Source organism: Silene latifolia, chromosome X (assembly GCF_048544455.1).
Source record: "Silene latifolia isolate original U9 population chromosome X, ASM4854445v1, whole genome shotgun sequence".
NCBI lineage: Eukaryota > Viridiplantae > Streptophyta > Magnoliopsida > Caryophyllales > Caryophyllaceae > Silene > Silene latifolia.
This window is the reverse complement of record NC_133537.1, coordinates 323,851,059-323,872,323: the sequence shown is the minus strand read 5'-3', so window position 1 is coordinate 323,872,323 and position 21,265 is coordinate 323,851,059.

Sequence of the window (21,265 nt, the reverse complement as noted above, 5' to 3'; positions counted from 1 at the left end):
TTTCCCTTTCTTTTCCTCTTTAATTCATGCTTATGTTATTTGTTCTTCCTATATTTCTTGTTTTCCCCTTAATCATGTCTAGCTAATTCCCCTTAGTATGTTAGGATTAGGGAATCCGTGGTTGCGATATGATAGGACCAAATTGATTAGATTAGTCTTGCGATAAGAATTGTATTAGGCAATATAATTGTTATTAGGTTTAATGAATGCATGCAGGAGACCAATTTATCTAGTTAACCCCGACCTGGATCGAAAGATTGGAAGGGAAGGCTTGCTTAATTACAATAGGTAATACCTAATTAGGGCGAAAGCTAAGTTAGGAGACCCTAGGGCGGTTTAAGGACCGAAAGGTGACGACCATAGCTCTTCTTATCAATAGTTTAATCGTCTCAGTAGACCCGATAGTGTAGCTGCCACGGTAGACCGACTCCTAGCATATTCCTTTCTCCTACTGTTAATTTCTCGCACTCATTTCTCTTTTGCTTTAATTTCATTAGTATAGTCAAAACATATTAAAACCCCCATCGTGACATTAGACAGATAAAATAGACAAGTAGATGGTAAACCGCCTCCCTGTGGAGATCGACCCTACTTTCCACTGACTTCTGTTAGTAGTAATCTAGGTATTTATTTTTGGTACAGAAACGACAGTATCAAATTTTGGCGCCGTTGCCGGGGAGGCAACTATCTATTTATTTGTTTAATTCTGTCTGTTTTAGCCTCAGGGGATTTTTCCCTTGAGGCCATTCTAATCTTTTTCTTTAGTGCTGTTTTGATAGGCCTTACAGGTTCTACCTAGACAGTTCTAGGTGAAAGATCGTCAAAGGGAAGGCTTGAGTACGTTTGACCCATCACCAATGTCCCATTATATGGCACAACAGGTGATTTACTGCGGTAGATGTGGTTCTGCTGAACACAATACAGTCTTTTGCATGGCAGAAAATGACGAAGTTTACGCGTTCCAGCAGCGCAGTCGAGCTAGTCAAGCAGCTGTAGTTGTGCCGCCACATCCACCCTATCAATGGCCACCGCAACAAGATCTTCCTGATATACAAGAAGAAGAGATTGCGGAGCTGAAATCCTTGATGGAGACACTTGCATTCCAAGCGCAAGAATATGATAGACAATTCTTCTCACGAGTTGATAAGCTCGAGTCTGTAATTCCTCAGTTAGCAGCTGAGATACAGATAGAAGAGATCGCGGAGCTGACATATTTAATGGGGACGCTTGTATCCAAAATGCAAGAGAGTGATAGACATATGGACGCTCGAATCCTTGAGCTGGAGTCATAAAAAGCTCAGTTAGCAGCAGAGTCGGATAATGGCCAACCAGAAGAGGTATACCTTACTGAGAGCGATTTTTCCCATGAAGAAACCGTGTTGCCCAATGCCGAGGATGACTTTTATGACTCGGCAACGAGTTTCTATCACATTTCACCGCCCCACACGAGGATTTCAGCGCTGTACAGGAGGAATCACTCGATCGAGTGACTAATATTGGTCGATCGAGTGATTTTCCAGGAGAAAGTGCTCGATCCAGTAATGTTTCTACTGGATCGAGTGGAAATCAGGAGGAAACTGCTCGATCGATTGACAATTCTACTCGATCGAGTAGTCTGGCCATTGGGAGCTTTGATTCGTCATTTGGGTTTGATTTAGATGACGATTTTGATGACAATAATGGATACGGTGAGTCTCCCCTATTCAAAGCCGAGTTGGATGCGCTTGAGGCTGAGATTTACGGGATGAATTCCACTGAGGGCGACGAAAGGACAGCTGAGTCGGTATATGCTCCTAGCACGGATGAGGTAATAAATTCCTCTGTCAGTGATTCCGACGTTGAGAGCAACCTACCTGAGGTAATTAGCAGTAATTTTTTTATTGTTAATATTCAAAGTATGCTACCTCGTTTGACTCGTGCTAATTCTTATAATGATATACCCCCTCCCATGTGGACATATAATTTGACGAATTTTCACCGTACTTGTCATGTCAAAATTGCTAATCTGAATCGGGACCTTAATTTATCATCTATTGCTCCCGCGCTCCTTTATTTTGTGGATAAATTTAGGAGCTCGCATAGGAAATTTGTTAGACTTAAATGTTTACATACCTTCATTTCCTATTTCTCTATTATTCCACTTTGGTGCTACTTATGCTTCTTTGTAGCACATGCACAGATGTATGATCTAATGCTGCGCGCTTTGAGCTGCTTTGATTATAACTAATTAGAGAGGCTTGAAGAAAAGAAGGTCGAGCTGGGACCTGACTGAAGCTAGCGCTACCCGGGAGGCAACCCGGCGATTTTATTTTGCGTTTTCTATTTTATTTCAGTTGTAATAAATGGTTTTTATACCATAGACTATCAGGAATACATTGAGAATTACTCGATCGAGTAGCTTTTCTACTCGATCGAGCACTTTAGCTGATGGATTCACTCGATCGAGTGATTAATTTACTCGATCGACCACCTGCAGATAGAGAACTACTCGATCGACTGCTTTTCTCCTCGATCGAGCATGTTTGGATGCCTATTTTACTCGATCAGCCACTGTACGACTGCTATCGAGTGTTATTGACTTGGATTAGCTTCCTGAGACGGTTTCCGGGCCTTTAGCAACCTCTCATGTTCACGGTCGGTTTGGGGAGGTCCCTTTATTCGCGCTATCTTGTAAGTTTTCCGCAATTACTCTCTTTCTCCTTTAGTTTGCATTTCCTTTCCATGTTTTGGTACAATGAGGGCATTGTACGGTTTGGTTTGGGGAGGTTATGCATCCATATCTGTGTCTGCATCTTGTTTTTATTTGCATTTCTCTTATCACGTTTAATTTTCGTATGCATTGTTGTTTATTTTTCATATAAAATTTAAAATCTCATAAAAATTGAAAAATTTCAAAAAAATTGAAAATTTCAAAAATTTCACGTTTATTTTAGCATATAGGTTGAGTCGGAACGGTAGATTTCAATGATGAAATTGCACTATAAATTGTCTTTTTGCTTAAGCCTTGCATTAAACTGTTATTCTTTTTAGCTTTGTCTTATTGCATATCTACGAGTTTATGTTAAAATTTAGCTGAACGAATAGACTTGACCTGAAATTTTGGCAACCTACTTATAAATTCTAAGGAATTAGAGCCGTATAAACTGGTGTCATTTGTGACCAGTTTTATGTAGGATTGTGAGTAGTATACTCCTTGCATAACATGTTCATCAATTTGCACGTATATGAAATTCAATTGCTTTTTGCCTACATACATTCGGGTTAGTGGTTGATGTCACATGCAGGGAGGTGCTTACAATTTCCCTTTCTTTCATTTTTACCCATAAACTCCACATTAGCCAAATTTGCCTGTTGACCCTTAGCTACATCCAAATTTAGCCTGCCTTGTCAAGCTCGTTTAGATTGTTTTGCGGTATATAATTTATTGTGCCAAATTTGGCTTGTATCCATTTGAGTCGGAGTTGGTAATCTATGAAGGAAGGGAGGATGATGAAAAAGACGTGAAAAAAGAAAAAAAAAAAGGAAAAAGAAAAATGAAAAAAAAATGAAAAAAAATGTGAAGAAAGAAACCGAAAAAAATAGAAAAAAAAACGAAAAGAAAAAAAAAAGATGTTTGATGAGACGGTTTCTACTCCTATGCTTTATTTACATTTATGGAGGAGTAAGTTCAGTTTGGTTTGGTGAGATTTTATGCCAATTGAAGGGCATATGTGCTTAATTCATAATTGAGTAAGAATGGATGTTGTCATATGGTTTGTTTAGATACTAGCTTGATCACCTATACCTCCACATTCCCATAAATGTTTTGCCTTTTCTTACCCATTGCCTCACTTTACCATATTTTTGTAAGCTCTCGGCTGTGACGGGACCTTGTTTGGTTTGAATATATGTACGGTAGCTAGAATTGTCTATCATATTGGCTGCATGCATGTTTATGTGGGTCGTAGTCTAGGTGAGCGACTATTTTTCTTTCTCTCTTACATATATATGTTCCACCTTTGCTTCATGAGAGAAGAGTGACCCGTGAGAGTCCGATTTTAAAGGTCTTGCAAGGTCGACGGTTCAGCTTTATTATAAACATCCTATAACTCGTTTGCATTTGACTGTTTCCTATAAGTGTTAGTTTGCTTGCATTAAATTGGGTTAAGCGGGCATTTGTAGCTAGCTCTGAGTTATCTTTTCCGTTCTATTAGTTTGCATTTAGTTTACTCGAGGACGAGTAAAGGTTTGGTTTGGGGAGATTTGATACGTGCATTTTATATAGTCTTTTTAGGCCTATTTATTCACGTATTTCTATGCTATTATCGTAGTTTATGCTACGAAATGCCCCGAATATGCTACTTTGGTTTGGTTTGTCTTATTTGCAGGAATGAACCAGAAAGTAGTGAAATCAAGCCTTTTACCGTCCGTTTAGCATGCATTTGGAGGAAGAGCGAATTTGGAGCGGGAATGTAGCTATTTTGAGGTGCGCAAAGAAGAAAGATAGCTAGGCGAACAAAGGAAGAACTTCAAATTGCTAGTGCCTACTTTGGAGAGATATATCTTGAGTTATACAACATATATTCAGGATATTCCAATTGGATATGAAAGCTTGTCCTCTTAGCTTTCCAACGCCACCGGAATCTCCCTGTTTGCCCAAGTAACGAAGAAATGGCAGCCGTTTGAAGTTCAGTGCGCAAAGCAGGAAATCGTTGCTGGAAAGTACTCGATCGAGTAGATTTATGTTCGATCGAGTCCTTTTTCTACTCGATTGAGTAGATTCAATTTATGGTTTACTCGATCGAGTAGATTTTCTACTCGATCGAGTGGTTTAAGCTTTAGTTACTCGATCGAGTGGTTTTATTCCACTCGATCGAGTGGATTTGCTATGGGCTGGGCTTTTTAAGCTTATTTCCGTCATTAGGTTAGTTAATAATCGTATTTTCTTATAAATAGGAGTTAGGACGTGAGTCTAAAGGGGGCTTCTCCTCTCTTATCATTTCAAAAACACTTTGTTACTGTTACTTTGCTACTGTTACTTTCTTCCGGATTTAATTCAGTATTTCTCTCTTTCCCTTTCTTTTCCTCTTTAATTCATGCTTATGTTATTTGTTCTTCCTTTATTTCTTGTTTTCCCCTTAATCATGTCTAGCTAATTCCCCTTAGTATGTTAGGATTAGGGAAGCCGTGGTAGCGATATGATAGGACCAACTTGATTAGATTAGTCTTGCGATAAGAATTGTATTAGGCAATATAATTGTTATTAGGTTGAATGAATGCATGCAGAAGACCAATTTATCTAGTTAACCCCGACCTGGATCGAAAGATTGGAAGGGAAGGCTTGCTTAATTACAATAGGTAATACCTAATTAGGGCGAAAGCTAAGTTAGGAGATCCTAGGGCGGTTTAAGGACCGAAAGGTGACGACCATAGCTCTTCTTATCAATAATTTAATCGACTCAGTTGACCCGATAGTGTAGCTGCCACGGTAGACCGACTCCTAGCATATTCCTCTCCCTTATCTGTTAATTTCTCTCTTCCCTTTCCCTCTCGCCTTAGCCTCTTAGTTTAATCAAAACATTTCAATCCCCCACACTGTGACATTAGACAGATAGAATAGACAAGTAGATAGTAAACCGTCTCCCTGTGGAGATCGACCCTACTTACCGCTGACTTCTGTTAGTAGTAATCTAGGTATTTATTTTTGGTACGAAACGACAGTATCAGAAAACGTGGTGACAACTTTACGTGATCCCAACACAACACCCAAGGAGCATATGCCACTAATCTTCTCTCAAAACGCTACTATGCAAGAAATAGTCGCCGTGGTTGATAAACTAGTCGACCAAATCATACGACTAAAAGATGAAATCATGAGAATGAGGGAACTAGCTACAATCAATGGAGTTTGGGCCGACGACGATGAGGACGAGTACCTCATCGAGAACTCCCTAGTCAAAGAAATAGTCCAAAATGGTGAAGACCAAGATGTGGACCACCTAACTCGTTCGGGACAGCCATACCAAAACACTACTCAAAATGGTCCAACCAACGTTATCACACCAAATGACAACGAAGATAACTCCACCGACAATTTGCTCAAGCAATTACAGAAGACAAAGGCTGATCTTTCAGTCTGACAATTAATAGCGAGCTCATTCCCACATCGCCAAGCTTTACTGCAAGCCTTGGCCCAACTAAATGTAGCACATAACTCGACACCCGAAGATGTAGTCAACTTGGTCCTCCAAGAATCACCAAAGCTAAGTAATCCTATTACTTTCTCAGACGAAGATTTGCCACCTTTTGGCGCTAGTCACAATCTAGCTCTTTACATCACCGTCATTTGTCTAAAGAAGAATGTCCCAATGACCTTGGTAGATGATGGCTCCGCGGTCAACGTCATACCCCTCAAAACGGCATACAAATTAGGCATGAAAGAGTCAGATTGGACCCCTACCAATCAAGGTGTGCGTGCATATGATGGTACACGACGAAAGGTGGTAGGACTTATTAACCTAACCATAGCCACAGGGCCAATTGAGCGAAAGGTTAACTTCCAAATAGTGGACATCGAAGCTTCCTTCAACATACTCCTAGGAAGACCTTGGATTCACGCTTCCAAAGCAGTAACATCCACCCTTCATCAAAAGATCAAGATCCCATTAAATGGCAAAGTAGTGACGATCACTTCGTCACCCATCAAGGCAATAATCGAAAAGAAGTCGAACAATCAAGTCCTTGCAGACCCAGTATATGAACTTGGGGGTTTCCAAAGCATAAATGTCATAAAAAGCGAATTGGCACCCTTATACTATGATCCCTACTCCAACTTGGTGGTCAACCACATACTCAAAACCCAGGGATACTTCCCTGGAATGCCTTTGAACCCTACCCGAAGAAACACCTTCGCACCATACAAGGAAGGCAACTCAAAGAGGATACCACTTGGACTAGGGTACAAACCATCTAAAGAGGAGGTTCTCGAAATGCTCGCTCAAGTCCAAAACCGTAAGCATGTAGGAGTCCAAATGCGACCCTATCTCCCTACCCTAAATGGGTATTTTGTCGAAGAAGGAAGTCTAGAACTCTTTCACGGATTTCCCGAGCCTTGGCATTATCTCGAGAAGAAGCTAGCCGGAATCGAGATCTTTCACGATTGCTACTTCATCCCTCCAAAAACGGTTCCTACCGTCAAAACCCGTCAAGCACCTTGCTTAGACGAACAAGCTGTTAGTCTATTGTTCGGAGAAGATCGATTTGTTAGGGCCGTGCAGGATGAGATCATTACCATGATACTTCAAGACGATTGCTTCAACCCCACCGCGTTAATCACAGAAACCAACGCAAGCCAGCAGAAATGATGGAGAAAATCAATCAAATGGACCAACAATCAAGGAAGACTCTTCAATCTCACCACTGGAGAAGGAGAAATGTTCAAAGGAGAACCAGAAGACGATGAGTTCGAGTCAGAGTCGAAGTCAGAGTCGGAGTCTAGAGAAGTCATTAGGGAGTCTCCTCCTGTTGTTATCCCCATTCCCTCTGCTTCTCCTAGCTTAGCCTCGAGTAGTCACAGTAGTTCGGGAAATGTCCCAACCACTGTCCCTTTGCCGCCACTGGCCATGGATCAGATGGCTTCTTTGTTTCAACTTTACTCAAACTTTAATATGAATAAATCAGGTTCTGCTTACTCTTTGTGTTATCTTGAGTGCAATTCTGTTTACGATGATACTGAGGATGACCAAGACCCAGACTCGATCGAAATACCTCCCTACGTAGCCAAAGAAATACTACAGGAAGGGGAAGGGGGACCAGTAATAGAGGACATTGAACCCATCAATGTAGGAACCGAACTAGAACCCCAAGAACTTAGGATAGGGACTACCTTGAGCTCTACCGAAAGGGCCGATTTTATAGACCTCCTAAACGAGTTCAAAGACGTTTTCGCTTGGTCCTACAAAGACATGCCAGGGATCGACAGGGATATCGCCGAACATAGAATCCCGATTAAGCCAGGTTTCAAACCACAAACGAAGCTTGACGAATGAGGACGGAATGGGCTCTCAAGATTAAAGAAGAAGTTGACAAGCAATTCAAAGCCGGGTTCATCAAAGTTTCCGAGTATTAACGGGTAGCCAACATAGTACCTGTACCCAAAAAGGATGGGAGAATCCGTGTTTGTGTTGATTTTAGGGACTTAAACAAAGCAAGCCCTAAAGATGACTTCTCTCTACCACACATCGACATATTGGTGGACAATACTGCAGACCACACGTTACTATCCTTCATGGATGGGTATGCGGGTTATAACCAAATCAAGATGGCCATAGAAGACATGCATAAGACCGCATTTGTCACTCAATGGGGAACCTATTGCTATACGGTCATGCCATTTGGATTGATCAATGCCGGAGCTACATATCAACGCACCGCAACTACACTCTTACATGACATGATGCACAAAGAAGTTGAGCTATACGTAGACGACATGATTGTCAAATCCAAGTATAGAGAAGGGCATATTGCGAATCTTCGCAAATTTTTCGCAAGGCTACGAAAATACAACATGAGGCTCAATCCTCAGAAAGACACATTCGGAGTAACATCTGGCAAACTCCTGGGATACGTCGTTAGCCAACAAGGTATAGAGATAGACCCTTCCAAGATCAAGGCTCTGATCGAAATGCCACAACCTCAAACAGAAAAAGAAGTCAGAGGATTCCTAGGAAAAGTGCAATATATAAGTCGATTCATATCGAAACTCACCATGATCTGCGAGCCTATCTTCAAGAAGCTCAAGAAAATAGACCACACCATGTGGGATGATGATTGTCAAAAGGCATTCGACCGAATCAAAGAAATACTGGCTAAACCACCCGTGTTCATGCCACCTCAACGAGATCAACCTCTTGGTTTATATCTCACGAATGGCAAAAAACGACCATGGGTGCCATGCTAGCTCAGACCGTAGGAAGTGAAGAAAGAGCTATCTACTACCTTAGTAAGAAGTTCTTGGAGTACGAGTGCAAATACTCACAACTCGAAAAGACATGCCTCGCTCTTCTGTGGGCGACGAAGAAGCTGCGCCATTACATGCTTAGCTACTCCGTCAAAATATACTCCAAAATGGATCCAGTCAAATACCTCTTCGAGAAACCCGTCCTCAACGGATGGCTAGCAAGATGGACCTTGATGCTCTCAGAATTTGACCTCAAATACGTGCCTCTGAAAGTAATAAAAGGTCGTGTCGTTGCCGAATTCTTCGCAGAAAATCCCATCAATGATGCACAAACAATAGACACTTGGTCATTTCCAGACGAGGATATACTCCAAACTGATATAGACTCCTGGGACCTTTACTTTGATGGGGCATCAAACTTAAGAGGATTTAGAATAGGAGTGTTGCTCATTTCTCCTGAAGGTGAGCATACACCAATCGCTGTCAAACTCGACTTCGAGGTGACAAATAATCTTTGCTTAGAATCTGAAGCTTGTCTCCTCGGATTACAAGCGGCAGTGAGCTTAGGCATTAAAAATCTCCGAGTACATGGGGATTCATCACTGATCATCAACAAAGTTACAGGATCTTGGAAAATTCGAAGCGAAAGCCTAGCACCTTATCAAGCCAGAATAGACCAAGTTGCCCAATTCTTTGATCACGTGACATATCTACACCCACCTCGGGAAGAAAATCAATTTGCAGATGCTCTTGCAAAACTTGCATCTTTGATTAATATGCCAGATGACATGGTGGAAATGTCTTTGTGCATCGAACGACGGTCAGAGCCGGCTTATGTACACCAAATCACCGACGAAGAGGAAATCGCGCAGGAACCCTGGTTCCAAGCAATTCTAAATTTCAAGCTCAATGGTACCTATCCACCCGATATGGACAAGAGGGGACAACGTGCTATACGCCTACTAGCTTCCCAATACGTTCTCATACAAGGAGAGTTATACAAAAGAACACCTCTTGGTGTAATCCTACGTTGCCTTGATCATTCACAGGCACGAAAGGTGATGGAAGAAGTCCACGATGGAGAATGCGGTCCTCACATGAGTGGGCCCATGATGGCAAAGAAAATCACACGTTTGGGATATTATTGGACCACAATGGAATCCGATTGCATCAAATGCGTAAGACATTGCCACAATTGCCAAATCTTCGGGAATGTACAACACGTCCCTCCTTCATTGCTCTATACGATGACCTCTCCTTGGCCATTTTCTGCATGGGGAATTGACATAATCGGGAAGATAACCCCAGCCGGAACAGGAGGTCACTGTTTTATCCTAGTGGCAATCGACTATTTCACCAAATGGGTAGAAGCGGCTTCCTACACTAGTCTTACGGCTAAAAATGTGGCAAAGTTCATACAAAACAACATCATCTGTCGATACGGTTGCCCACATGAGATCATTAGCGATAACGGATCACATTTCCAAGCTGAGACTGAGCAATTGCTAGCCAAATACAAGATTAGGCATCACCACTCTTCACCCTATAGACCACAGACTAATGGCGCGGTAGAGGCAGCAAACAAGAACGTTGTCACAATTCTCAAGAAAATTATTGACAACTATCGAGATTGGCCAAGCAAGATACGCTTTGCTTTGTGGGGATATCGTACATCTGTTAGGATGCCCACTGGGGCTACTCCTTTCTATTTGACCTACGGCATGGAAGCTATACAACCAGTCAAGCTAGAGATACCATCCTTGCGTATTTTACTCGAAAGTCAAATCCCAGAAGCCGATTGGAAGAGGGACAGGTATAAAGAACTCATCCTCCTGGATGAACGTAGGCTACGTGCCTTGCATAATGTCCAAACATATCAAGCACGTATCAAACGAGCTTTCAACAAAAGGGTTAGGCCAAGAAACATCAAGGAAGGAGACTTAGTACTTAAATCGGTTAGAGCTCTTCTACCTGTTGACCCACGGGGAAAATTCAAACCTAATTGGGCCGGACCATTTCTAGTCAAATCCATACTTCCAGGAGGTGCAGTTAGAATCACAGACCTAGATGGGAATGAGTTTTCCAACCCGACAAACCTCGACCAACTAAAACGGTACTATGCCTAGAGTAGGAACAAAAAACGCGCCTCGCGTAACCTCACGTGTCGCTCTTGTGGCACTAAATAAACGGCCCCTGGCCAAGCTGAAATAAGCTAATGTCACTTTGCTCGTGCATTCTGACTATTTGTCATCCTCATATCATCAAATAAACTAAATTTGCACCTTCAGAGTAAGCAAAAAGCTCATGCTTATTTTTCTAAGTTCATTACAAGCTCTTGCTTAGAACAATTATTCTTTTACATTTACTCGAACTACGCGCAAGGGTTTGATTTCATTTTTTAATGAATACGTAGGCAATCCTTTACAGGATACAACCCATTATATTTAAAATGTAAATAGAAGGACATTTGCATTGCATTTGGAATTCGACAAGAATAATAAATAGAAAATCACAACGGTTTCATAACCATTTAATCTTTTTTATTTCATTCGTTTTCTAATAATAATACGCTACATAATAAAAATAAAAATAGGCTAGGATTCTAAAAAACCCCACCTTTTTATTACAACAATAAATAATAATAATAATAATAAATAATAAATAAAGACTCGGGCTATTCCTCCATCTTCCCTTTGCCCTTGTCATTCTTGTCATACTTCTTGTCACGACCTCGAGCCGGACGCTCTTGCGCCACTTCGGACCTAATCACCAAAGGTCTTTCTCGGGGCCTAGACTTTCCATTCTTGCCAATCACCATCTCTACGACAGGACAGGTCTTCGGTTTCTTCGAAGGATGAACGACTCGAAACCCGGCTTCTTCCTCTCCCTCAGTCAAATGCTTTTCTTTCTCTTTCTCCACCTCGCGCACCTTGTAGTCAACGGGCTCGCGCTTTCTCAATCTCTTGCGCTCTTCCGGAGTAGTAGCTTTCCTCCATCGCAGATAAGAATCCGACACCCATAAGGCATTAGCAGAAGAGTTCAAGAACCATACATTTCTTTGAGCCCATTTAATGGCCCACTCCCTTCGGCTCTCTGTAGTAAGCGCCACAGCAGTCTGCGTGAGGGTGTCAAGCTTCGGGATCGTCTGTTTTAGTCCAACTTATCTCATCCGCCTTTCCGGGAAAATGCACACCATAAATTCCAAGCCAGGAATGCGCACGGACCGAGTAGGATCCAAAGAAGACACTCCAGTGACAGATTTGAGGTGCCACCATGGCACAATCCACCTAATCAACGGGCCATCGTCACTCTTCAGTTTGTTCTCCCAATAATTGCAGACTCGGGCGAAGTCCACCATGTAAAGCCTGATCCTCATTGCAATTGAACGAGCATGATAGGAAGGAACATGAACTGGGGGCTCGATCAATCGAAGCCGTTCCATAAGCCAGACCTACCAAAAGCGGGTAATAGACAGCGAAAAAAAAAAAAAAAAACCACGAACGAAAAACAAAAAAGGGAAAAGAAAAAGAAGAAATGTTCTTTTACCTGCAGAATGATGGGACTTCCCAAATACGGTAAGTCACGATTGGCTTTCCTATTATCCAAGCCCAAAAGGATCTCTCTTAGGCATAAACAAGCTGGGCTCCTGCGCAGCTCCATTTGCTCAACAAGGCCCAGAAGACAAGGATCACCTCTCAAGTCTTCATCAACATGCCCTTGGAAGACATACACATGCAACAAGCAAAACCCAAATGCCCTTCGCCTGGCAACATAAGAAACGGTGGGGTCAGCCCTGTTAATAAAGCGGTCAATGAAGTCCAACATCCGCACTCCCTTCGAGGTCACTAAACGGTCCACCTCCAGTCTAGTCAACCCAAGCAAGTCTCTAAATTTGCTCTTGTACCCTTGCGAAGTAGAAGGAATGGCAGACAAGTGTTCAGGGTCCCACCCACCAATCGCAGCAATTTCTTCAGGAAATGGGCAAATATCGCCTCCAGGGAACGCAAAAACATGGTAATTCGGGTCCCACTAATCAAGACATGCATCCAAGAAAGGTTTGACGACCTTGATAAGCTTCAAACTTAGCAATGATCCAAGATTATAGGCGCCCATATCATATTTCTCCGTGTTGGAAAATTCGTTGGTCCATTCTTTTAAGCGAACCTCTAAAGTATTCATGATGAAAGATTATTTTGAGAGTTTTATGTAATAAGACGAAGAAGAGACAGAAGAATTGTGTGAATAAAAGCTCCATCGACGTCTCTATTTATACTAATTTCTGTTTCTAAAAATCTGCCAGAACAGAACCACCTGGGAACAGGCGCAGCACCTGCTGCGCCTCTTCAAAGGGACGCAGCTCATGCTGCGCCTCTTCCTCAGCTTATCTTCTGTGATTTTCCGTGTTGGATCTTTCCTAATTCCATGACGAATAATTTCCTATTCCTACGGGTTATAATTTTGGTAAATACGTGAAAGTTACCATATTTCGGGTTTCCTAACTTCCGCGGGCACGCTTTCCGAGACGACATCGACATTTTCGTCATTTTCGCACACTTGTACATTTTCATTTTAGGAAATAATTTTCATTTTTTTTAATATTTTTCATTTTAGGAAATATTTTTCATTTTTATAATTCATTTTAGGAAATAACTCTAAATTTAAATTTGTTCCATTTATTTCATTCTTTTAATCATCTCATTTCTAACTTATAGATTTCTATTTTTTCCTTTTTTAGGGGGTAACCCTCCCTACCGTCCGCTCGTTTCCGGCAAAATTTTTGCATTTTTGCATTCTTGTGAGTCATTCGTTTTGCGCTAATTAAGGCCATATGTATGCTTTGCGTGATTTCTATGTAAATTTCGGCGGCATGACGGCGTAAACCATCATCTACCAAACCTGTTCAAAGCTAACCTGCAGGTACATGCAACGCAACCCAGCAGCAAAGGCACTCAGGCCATCTTATATACAACCAAAAAGGGAAATGTACAACAAACTGGGGGCTCGAGCCCCAAACAAAGTCCAGAATGTTCAAAATAAAGGTCCAAATGTGCAAAATACATCCAACAAGCAAGCAAGCAAAAACTACACAAAACTACCGCTGGTCGCCCTCCAGCTCTGCAACCCTTGCCGCAAGAGCGGCAATTTCGGCGTCTCGAACCTCGAGCTCCCTCAAAAAGCGAGCTGTCTCCTCCCGAGACTGGGTCAACTCTAGCTGCATCTCGCAGTCCCCCTGTAAACAACAAAATTGGCTCACGTCAATCGTTTCAAGAAAAATTCGAAAATCAAAATTCAAAAATGAAATAGGCGAAAGGTTCACACCTGACGACCTCGACCGCCGACAAGTGCCTCGACGGCAGTAGCTCGCAGCCGGTTGGCCACCCTCCATAACGCCACGAACCGAGACGGCGCAACCTGCATTTTCAAAAGAAGTCCTCAATAATTGAATAAACTCAATCAAATGTGTTCTTACACAAAAATTACACAAAATCAGAGGTTTACCCTCTGAATCAGATGCTGCCAGTCGTCCAGGCCAGCATCTGCCACAGCCACGTCAAAGTCACGCAGCTCGGAGATCGTCGTCCTCCCAGTCGCGTCAGTGTACTCGAGGGTCTCGGGGTACTCTGGAGGCTCGATGCCCGCCGCCTCAACCTCCTGCAAAACCAAATGTTTCTCATTAATCGATGATCTTTCATCATAGTTCTCAAAAAATCAAGTAAAGAGGAAGAGTAAAGATGCTCACCACTACCGGCCAGTACGCCAACCTCCCGTAGAGGAACGTCGAGTAGTCCTCGCCAGGAAGAAGGAGGGCGTCACCACTAGCGCCAGCCAAGTCAGCCTCCCTCTCTGCCTCAGAAGGCTCTCTGAACATCGTCCTGGGAGGATCGACAGGAACCGTCAACACGTCCCGATAGCACTAACGAGCCAAGCGCTCGCCCAAGTACCACACAGGACCCATCGACGTCCTCAACAGCAGCCGGCTCGAGCTCCTAGGTCGAAGGACCTCAGCCACAAAAGGAGGCGTGTCAGCGTACTCCGCCCAAGGCCTGGGCACCCACTGGGACAAGATAAACAAAGGAATCATTCTTATGATCAATTTAAAGGCAATATAGAAGCAAATGAATATAAGATGCTTACGCTGTCTAGCTGAAGAGCGTTCACGTTGATACGTGCCTAATATATAGTCTTTTTAGCCTATTTCAGCACGTATTTCTATGCATTTTTATACTGTTTTTTATGGTATTTTGCCCCGAATGGCTACTTTGGTTCGTTTTGTCCATTTTGTAGAAATGAACGCGAAAGTAGTGGAATCGTACCCTTTTTCGTCCTTTTTGCATGCATTTAGAGAAGACGGGTTTTTTTCCAGAGTGAGATACTGCGTTTGAAAGCGTTATGGCACGCATTACGAGGCATTTAGGCGAGGACTTGAGCTAAAATGAAGACTAAGTACTCGATCGAGCAGTTTTGCCACTCGATCGAGTGGTTTCTACGTCCCAGATTGGTCGATCGAGTGGTTTTCCACTCGATCCTTATCTTGCACAAAGGACAGTTACTCGATCGAGAAACTTTCTACTCGATCGAGTAGATTTGCTGAGGTGATTGCTCGATCGAGTGGTTTAATCCACTCGATCGAGTGGTTTCGCTATTTATGGGCTTTAAACAGCGCGTGTTATGTTAATTCCGCAAAAACTCATTTACTTTGCTATTTAAACCTACGTTAGTTAGGTTATTATCATCAGTTTTTACTTACTACTTAGTATCTATCAAAACTTTTACTGCGTACTTCATTCTTCACCACTGTAACTTTATTTCGGGGATTGCTTTCGCTTGGAATTTGTGTTCTCTACACCGGATTCGCATCGATTGTAATTCTTCTCTTCCTTTATTAATAATCAATCTTTTGTTTGCTTTAATCTTTTGTTCTGTTACATTTATTCCTTTGTCCTAATTTCTCTTTATGCAATTTATTGGTTATTTCATTATGTTTACTGCCGGAAATCTATCTGCTGTCAGTTTAATTAGCGATATGAGTAGCTAAACCCCTTTCATGTTGGGATAAGGGGATCTGCGGTAGAAAAGTGACGATGTAGTAAATGAATTAGACGAATTGATTACAAGGCTCTGTCACCATAGCAATTTAATTGTATTTAATCGACTTAGTTGAGTGCACACTTCTAAGTTAACCTTTAATCTGGCTAAAATTAATCCTAGATCGAAAGATTGGACTAAATAGGCCTGCTATGAACAGTAGACTACCCTAACAAGAATGAAAGTTAAGTTAGTGGTATTTTAGGGTAGAAAGTGGACCGAAAGGACCTTTCAACATCCGTCTTACATTAATTCGTCTGAGTCATTTACAGCCGAGTCACTGAACTACCGTAGTGAACCGAAATCCTGGCATGTCCTTCTCTATCTGATAGTTCAAATTTATTTCTTGCCTTTATTTCTCTTATTTTAAATCTCGTAGTTTAGCAACCAATTCAAACAACCCCCATTTGTTACCTTAAGATTAGAATTTGGCAACTGATAATTGCACCGCCTCCCTGTGGATTCGATACTCGACTGCCTCTACTACATTTTAGTTGAGACCGTTAGGTTTTATTTTTTATAGTACACGACAGAGCTGTCAAATTTTGGCGCCGTTGTCGGGGAGGCAATTGTTTAAATTATTAGTTGTTTTATTTTTGGTCTTTGTTTTAGTTTAAGGGGCATCCGTTCCTTAAACTATTCTTATATTCTATTTGTAGTTTCTTCTTATGCGCAGGTCACAGGGTGGTGAACTACTACCGATCAATCCTGAGATTGAGAAGACTTTGCGTGAGTTGAGGCGATCATCTAGGATATTGCCGACAGAGGAAGAGCTGAGTACTCTGTCTAGTTACTACGAGAACGCTCTGTTTGAGGAGGATCCACCTTCATCTCCTATTTCTAATTCATCAGCTGAGACCGTCATTTCTCCGGACTTTATAGAAATGGCCGAAGAAGCAACTATTTCCAGTCACTCCGAGCCGACAGTTGCGAATCTCTATAAGGGATTTGCATTACCAGGGGAGGCAAGAAAATTCAAGCCGAAGCCGTCCTATATCAATTTGGTTGAGAGAAACCAATTCGGGGGAGCTGCAAATGAAGATGCAGCCAAGCATATGGAGACTTTCATTGATTATTGTTGTTCCATACCCCCACCAACTGGCGTGACCCCGGATCAGATAAAAGAAACCATGTTTATTTTCTCACTCCGCGATGCCGCAAGGGAGTGGTATAGGGATCTGGACCGAGCTGCTGATGGGATCACCGACTGGAGTTCTTTGGCCCTGGCGTTTTACAAGAAGTACTTCTCTGCCTAGAAGACTAATGCCATTAGAGCTCAGATCACGAGCTTTAAACAGGGCCCTGATGAGAACTTTCATGAGGCATGGGTCCGTTTCAAGAAGTTGGTGCGAACCATTCCGCATTATGGTTTCGAAAAGTGGAGTTTATGCAATCAGTTCTATAACGGGTTGTATGACGATCAGAGGGCTATCTTGGATGCTGCAGCTAGTGGCCGATTTAATGAGAATATGGGAGAGACTAAGGGGTGGAAGATCATTGATGACTTAGCCACCCATAAAGCTGAATATGGGAATTCCAGAGGGAATCAAAGGAGGAGTGCTGAATCTCCTTCTGCAGCTGCATTAGAGGCTCTCACGGCGAGATTCGATAAGTATGAGTTGGGAGGAGCCTCGAAAGGAAGAATCTACCATGTGAATGCTGTTTCAGACGGTCCTTTCGTCTATAAGAGATGTGGAGGAGAGGGACATGTTTCAGATAATTGTCCAAATTCTTATGAGTCTTGTGCTGCCTTTCAACATTACAGGCAGACAAACACTTATTATGAGCCGAACGTCCATCCAATTTGAGGTGGAGTAGTCAAAATGTGCTTAATCCTACTCCTCCTCCGCACCAGCAGCAACCGTATATCCCTTCACACAAGAATCAACAAGGCTTTCAGAAGCCTCCTTCTTTCACTCCTTCTAATCAAGGTGCATCATCTTCCGGTGGGGTGAGTGAAATAAGTGAGATAAAGTCTATGTTGCAATCCATTACAAAGCGATTTCAAATTTGAGTGATCAACAGAAAGATGCGTCCATTAAGGCACTTGAAACTCAAGTTGCCTAACTAGCCGCGAATCAATCCTCGAGAAAGCATGGTCATTTACCGACTCAAAATGAGAAGAATCCACATGAGACGGTGAATCTGATAAATTTTAGAAGCGGTCTTTCTTATGAGGGACCGGAAGTGTTGAAATCAGACCCGAGGAAAGCTAAAACTGATGGTGAACAGTGTTCTGTCGAAGAAAATAAGCTCACGGCAAAGCAAGTGCTCGATCGACTGATTATAGGTGGTCGATCGAGCAGAACTGGAGACGAAAGTACTCGATCGAGTGGTTTTTCCACTCGATCGAGTGAACAGGAAGAGCAGACTGGTCGATCGAGTAGTTTTTCTCTCGATCCTTATCTTGCAGAAAGGACAGTTACTCGATCGAGTAACTTTCTACTCGATCGAGTAGATTTGCTGTGGTGATTGCTCGATCGAGTGGTTTTAATCCACTCGATCGAGTGGTTTCGCTATTTATGGGCTTTAAACAGCCCGTGTTATGTTAATTCCGCAAAAACTCATTTACTTTGCTATTTAAACCTACGTTAGTTAGGTTATTATCATCATGTTTTACTTACTACTTAGTATCTATCAAAACTTTTACTGCGTACTTCATTCTTCACTACTGTAACTTTATTTCGGGGATTGCTTTCGCTTGGAATTTGTGTTGTCTACGCCGGATTCGCATCGATTGTAATTCTTTCTCTTCCTTTATTAATAATCAATCTTTTGTTTGCTTTAATCTTTTGTTCCGTTACATTTATTCCTTTGCCCTAATTTCTCTTTATGCAATTTATTGGTTATTTCATTATGTTTACTGCCGGAAATCTATCTGCTGTTAGTTTAATTAGCGATATGAGTAGCTAAACCCCTTTCATGTTGGGATTAGGGGATCTGCGGTAGAAAAGTGACGATGTAGTAAATGAATTAGACGAATTGATTACAAGGCTCTGTCACCATAGCAATTTAATTGTATTTAATCGACTTAGTTGAGTGCACACTTCTAAGTTAACCTTTAATCTGGCTAAAATTAATCCTAGATCGAAAGATTGGACTAAATAGGCCTGCTATGAACAGAAGACTACCCTGACAAGAATGAAAGTTAAGTTAGTGGTATTTTAGGGTAGAAAGTGGACCGAAAGGACCTTTCAACATCCGTCTTACATTAATTCGTCTGAGTCATTTACAGCCGAGTCATTGAACTACCGTAGTGAACTGAAATCCTGACATGTCCTTCTCTATCTGATAGTTCAAATTTATTTCTTGCCTTTATTTCTCTTCTTTTAAATCTCGTAGTTTAGCAACCAATTCAAACAACTCCCATTTGTTACCTTAAGATTAGAATTTGGCAACTGATAATTGCACTGCCTCCCTGTGGATTCGATACTCGACTGCCTCTACTACATTTTAGTTGAGACCGTTAGGTTTTATTTTTGATAGTACACGACAGAGCTGTCACACGTCCCGCCGGTAGACACCGTGAGAAGAACGCTTGCTCTTCGTCCTGCACATCACCCAATCCCTCACCACGGGATAGGCTCTCTCCAGCGGCTCCGTCCTCTTGGGCGCGAGGCCCGGAAAGTAGGAGTACACCCACGCTTGTAAAGCAAGATAGTCAATAACGATCTTTCGTGATTTGATAAAAGGAATTGATTTTGGTCTAAATGAAGGTTCATACCTCCAGCAGTAGTCCAGGTCCGACAGCGCCAGGAGAAGTCCCCTTCTCCATCAACTCCGGAAGAACTATGGCCCTCATGAAGCGGATGAGGACCGCAAAACCAGTAGTGACCCAGTCCCAACGCCCTAGGGAGCTCTGGTCAGAAAGGAAGGGAAGAAGCTTCGTCGACAGCCTCTCTACCTTGTCTCCGAGGTAAATCGAAGACAGAAACCACCGGAGCCACAAACAGACCCTCTGCTCAGCTGTACAGGGAGGAGGAGCCGTCTCCCTCGCGTCAATCGTCACCAGCGCCGGGGTCTTTCCCGCAAAGTAGTCTCGAACGTAGGAGCTGGGCACCAAACCCGGCACTGTGACAGCCCTCGGCGACAAGTTCCAGCCGATCAATCTCCTAGCCTCGGCCGAGTCCACCCTCATGGCAGTCTCCGGCCACTCCACACCCTCAGACCCGCACGGCAGACCAGAAATCATGCCGTAGTCCTCCAGAGTGACTCCCACCTCACCAAAAGGCATGTGAAACATGGAAGTCGTATTCCAGAATCGGTCCAAGAAAGCGCGGACCAGGCAAAGGTTAGCCCGCAGCTTCCACTTCGCGATATCCCTCCAGGCCTGCACCAAAGCACCAAACGCTCCGCGCTCGATCATGGCGCGCTCCTCCGCCGACAGTCGCTCGTAGCACTCCATCGCTGTCGTGTAGCCCGAGAACGACCTGATGTTCCCGGCCTCCTATTGGGATTTGAAACAAAAGCTATCTTTAGCTTTTTGAATGAAAATTAGAAGAGATATGAACAAATGAATGAAAGAAGATGGGTGATGAGTAGTAAATTCCTATTTACCAAGCTCTTCACCGTTCTGTAGGACAGGTGAACCTCTGCAGTCCACAACAAGTGCCTACTCTCCCAGGTCTCAGCCCACGCGGGAGCTCCTCTCAGCTGACGACCTCCTCGTCCAACGTTGGCCCGTCTCGGGGCCTCCTTCTCCTCAACAGCCTCCTCCTCATGGACCTCGTCCCCAGCAGCCATCACCGCGGCGGTGAAGGCCCGCTCTAAAGCCTCCTCGACAACAGCAGCATCTATCTCCATGGGAGCCCTCCCAGAAGTAGAAGCCTCATCACCTGCAACATTAAAGCAAATTTAGGCCGCGTCACGTGACGACGAGCCTTGGTTAAGGGATTTTCGAGCCTTTGGAAGCCCTGAAACCGCTCTTTTCTCGCCATCTTTGGCCACGTTCTCACAAACTCGATCACTCATGTGGTAATTTGGGTCAAGTCAAGCCTAATTTGAAGCCTAGTTCTGGGTTCAAGTCGAAATTTCGGCAGCATTTCGCTATAACGGCGATTATGCCCTAGAAAAGTGTCCTGAAAAAGCTATCACAAACCAATATTCCGAGATGATAAGAAGTTTACTTATCATCCAAGGATCCCAAATATCAAGTTTCATCGCAAATGGACAATCCTAAGGCTATTTTCGAAGCAATTGACGGTTTAGCTGTGAAACCGTCTCAAATTTACTCAAATGCTC